The sequence below is a fragment of the Urocitellus parryii genome, chromosome 3 (genome assembly GCF_045843805.1).
Source record: "Urocitellus parryii isolate mUroPar1 chromosome 3, mUroPar1.hap1, whole genome shotgun sequence".
Classification (NCBI taxonomy): Eukaryota; Metazoa; Chordata; class Mammalia; order Rodentia; family Sciuridae; genus Urocitellus; species Urocitellus parryii.
In genome coordinates, this window is record NC_135533.1 from 159,826,455 (window position 1) to 159,831,117 (window position 4,663).

Genomic DNA, 4,663 nt, shown 5'->3' on the forward strand with positions numbered 1-4,663 from the left:
AGAAACCAAGCATGATCTGCTCTATTCATTTAAAGACAGATAATGTCCTTGCCTATACATCTTGTTCTTTTGCACAACTTTTTTTTATCAATATGATATAGTTTTAAATCATGACATTTCTCATAATCCTCCTGGACAAGCTTTGGTTGAATGAGCAAATTATATCCTTAAAACTTGCCTTTTAAAACAGAAACAAAAAGGGGTCTAGCCTCTTTCATATTAATGATACTTTAAATATTGTTTTTATAGTTAACGTGATCAATATACAACAAAAAATTAATGCTCAAAATTAGTCAACAGCCTTGAATAGACATTTTATTCCCAAACAGCCATTACCAAAAAAAATATGTAATATATAGGATTCCACCAGACCCAGCATGACAAGACCCTCTGATCACATGGGAAAAAGCACAGACTGCTATGTTTGTGACAACAGGTCCTGTTTGGACTCTAGCTCAATGCATGAGATGTACCAATTATGAATAGATAACAGGGACTTCCAAGCTGATTCCCAAGTTTTATTTAATCCTGGAAGAGGAGAGTGTCCCAAAACAAGAGGACAATGATCATTCACCTTGAAAGAGAATAAACATTAAAAGAGGATCCCAAGGTACTATAATTGCAGTGACTTGGGGGAATATAAAATTATTAACAGCCTCAGCTCAACAGGTGTTGGCTCAAATGGGGTTAGAATGTACTCTAGATTACTTAGTTACTTCTTTGACTGCTAAACTCACACAAAACTCTGTAAATGCTTTGATCTTAATATCAATGTTGCTCAGTTTTGTACACCAGCTATGGGAAATTCTTTACTTTGAGATTCTGGACTTCTTATAACCCATTTTAATTTCTGTACTCACTTGGCTGTTATATACCTGCAAAAATGTCTCATGGTACCCATTGTTGTCTTAGCAGACTGTGTTCTTACCATCCTCACAGTAATAGGCCACTGTCATGCTTAATGTATTCATAAAAGATCTATTCCCCTTGATAAAAACTGTGATGATTCAGTGAACCTCTCTCTAAGGCAGAATTTGATGCTTTGACATTCTTCTTAGTGGGTATCCCTGGACTAACTCTAGAGGCTTACAAAATAACTATGAAACTGGCCTATGCTATTATAAAAAGTAATTGTCATGCCTCCATGGCCATTAATATGCTTAATGAAGAACAAAAACAACATTGTCAAGCCATGCTTGACAATCAGGCTGCAATTGATTATGTGCTATTGTTATATCAAAAAGGATACCAGAAGTTTAATAACATGTGTTCCTTCAATTTAAGTGACAATAGTAATTTTATTTCAAAAGAGTTAGATTACCTTAAAGATATGATTAATAAGGCCCAACAAGATGATAGAAGTTTAGAATTGTAGGATTGGATAACTTCCTGTTTACTAACTTTCATCTGGGTCAAAAAATATTCATAGGTAGATATTTACTGATGTTGGGATGTTATGTTGCACTTGCTGTTGTCTATGCCTGCCCTATTTTTTGCCCCCACCATCATTAAGGAGAAAGCTGATATTATTTTTTCAAAAGGCCTTAAAAAATGGGGAGGGGGAGCTGTAGGTATTCTGATCATGGAAATAGACAGGAAAGTGTGGAGGTGATGTTGACTGGCACCCTGAGTCCCACAATTTTAATTCCCAGCAGTTTCTCCCTAAAGCTACTAAGATAACTATACAGGTGCACTATCTAGTTTCTATGGTAATGTTCTTAGGGAGAAGGGACTCTGTGTTTGTATTATTTTGCTTAGCTAGTATTTGGGATTGAGAAAATACTAGGTTAGAAATGTATGGTAGGCAGGAGAGTCCCCGCGTGAGCAGAGGGTGCCTGAGGCAGGGGCCAAGAAACAAAGTTCCCGGGGCTGCCTCTGGGGCCGCTGACTGGGCTGCCAGTTGGGCCGCTCGCCTCCTCGGGAAGGCCATGGCTTCCAAACTCCTGGGCGCGGTCATCCTAGGGCCGCCTGGCTCGGGCAAGGGCATCGTGTGCCAGAGGATCGCCCAGAACTTTGGCCTCCAGCATCTCTCCAGTGGCCACTTCTTGCGGGAGAACCTCAAAGCCAACACGGAAGTTGGCGAAATGGCAAGGCAGTACCTGGAGAAAGGTCTTTTGGTTCCAGATCACGTGATCACACGCCTAATGGTGTCAGAGCTGGAGCTCAGGAGCGGCCAACACTGGCTACTGGATGGTTTTCCAAGGACAATAGTACAGGCTGAAGCCCTTGACAAAATCTGTGACCTGGATCTAGTGATCAGTTTGAACATTCCATTTGAAACACTTAAAGATCGTCTCAGTCGACTTTGGATTCACCTTCCTAGTGGAAGAGTCTATAATTTGGACTTCAACCCACCTCATGTGCATGGAATTGATGACATCACTGGTGAGCCACTCGTCCAGCAGGAGGATGATAAGCCTGAAGCGGTTGCTGCCAAGCTAAGACGGTATAAAGATGCAGCCAAACCAGTCATCGAACTATACAAGAGTCGAGGAGTGCTCCACCAATTTTCTGGGACGGAGACAAACAAAATCTGGCCTTATGTTTACACACTGTTCTCCAACAAGATCACACCTATTCAGTCCAAAGAAGCTTACTGAGGCTGTCCCATGGAAGAACCAAGAAGATGTGGTCGTTCATTCAATCGTGTGTGTAGCATTGATGCCATGTCCAAATTAGAAGTCAGCTGAGATAGCATACAGCATCTTTTCTGTGTAAATGGTGAACTGATAGGAAAACTAGTAAATATAAAGGGCTTATGAGGAGGCCCTCCTCTGTCTTTCAAAAGAAGGCAATTCTGGACCTGTCAAGCCCTTCACAAGCAAGCCCGTGCAGGCTGGATTTCAGGTGTCTAACCTACACTCTAGTTGGGTTTGGACAGCCAAGTTGTTGCTTTAATAGCCTCTTTTTGCATGTGATGACGGTGGTCTCTGGTTCTCCCCACCCTTCCAAGGCTGTATTGAAACACAGAACCAGTAAACACGAGAATGCAGAGGACGCTAGTCTTGGCTTTGCCACAGTTCTCTGCATTGTCCCCCCTCGTAATAGTGGAATTGAATCTTATTGCTCTCAGTGGTTGCTTATCTTGAGTGGCTGTGTTCACAATTCATTTTTTTTTCCCTGCTAAGAGTAATGCCTTTCATCCATGCTCCATGGTGTCTCTCCTTTGCAGACATCCTGGAATGAAAGGATTTGTTTTCTTACATTTGTTTTCTCTCATCTTAGGATATTAAATAGAGGCTATTAAATAATACAGATAGTTGCTGCATTTATCCCTCTCAGATTTGTTTTTTTATGAACTGAGAGCTAGGGGTTACATTGAATCTCTTCATGCATCATGAACTGAGCCATGCAGAGGGTCTTATTTAAAGGCTGGTCTGATTCTCACGGGCTTGTTCTGCTCATTTCATTGTGAAAAAAAAAATTAGAACCTCCCCCGATGAATCTTTTGGAATCCTCAAAAATTAATCTATAGAAATGTTGGAAGATCATATTTTTGTGTATAGAGGAAATAAGACCATATGGAATTACTGGACTAATAGAATAGTTAAGCTTTTTATTCAAGACAACAAAATGAATTTTGAATATGCTGCTAAAAAAAAAAAAAAGAAATGTATGGTAACATAAGCTATGTAATTTTGGAGTACATTACATGCAGCCATGAAGAGAAGTAGCCACTTCTTTTTTCCTTTGCAGTGTGTGTGTGTGTGTGTGTGTGTGTGTGTGTGTGTGTCTTCTCTTTGATTCCTTACAGGTTTCTTCACAAGAAGATTTGTAATAGATCATGCTGGCCCTCACAATGATAGGTAAGTTTTGGTGGTTAATCTGAATAAACTGGGACATCACTTAAAAAAAACAGAGAACTAAAAAGAATTTGAAAATGTGATAAACATAGGGCAGTATGTTTTCAATGAAAACAAAAGAAATAAACCTAAGCTTCTGAAAAATCATTTCTGCTGGATAACTACTCCATCAACATTTTTAAGTTTGGGTTCCTCCTGGACATTTGGGCCTCCCAACTTCTATGTGGAAGGTATAATAGTTTACATCACTGAATTATGCTAAGTACTACTTATCTAAAGTGAAAGATATATAACACACAAAAAAAGGAAAGAGATTAAAGAGTAAAATAATATCTATTAAAGAGTAAAATATCTGTGCTAAAAAAATGCCCTTTTTCTTTGAAGCACAAATCTGAAACTCATTCTTATAGAGAAGTTCCCAGAAGATATTTTGCAAGAGAAGTAAATTACATAATAATTATTAATTAAAAATTCTAAAGGGAAATTATACTTACCCAGAAAGGCCAAGTTTCTGTAGTTCTCTAACATCACATCTCTAGATAACTTTTTTCTGAGCAGGCTGAAGGCATTCCCACTCCTCTTCAGTGAAATCAATGGCCACATCCCTGAATGTTAACACTTCCTGAAATAAGAATATGTAAGTAAATAACACATTGACCACACGAACATTTGCACAGTTTGTAATGTAACTGAAGTTGAAATGAGAGTTAGTAGAATATCATGTAGGTAGTGACTAATTATGAAGTTGTTTTTGAACATGATGACACTATTATCTACTTCTGCAGAAAAAGTATTTAAGTCCAAAAAAGTATAAATACTCCACATTTATGAAATACAATATAAAACTTAGGCATTACCAC

The 4,663-nt window shown here is 38.7% G+C and overlaps 1 pseudogene; it reads left to right on the forward strand.

Moving 5' to 3' along the window:
- Positions 1-1,811: 1,811 nt before the first annotated feature.
- LOC144253662 (adenylate kinase 4, mitochondrial pseudogene) lies at positions 1,812-2,782 on the forward strand (annotated as a pseudogene).
- Positions 2,783-4,663: the final 1,881 nt, after the last annotated feature.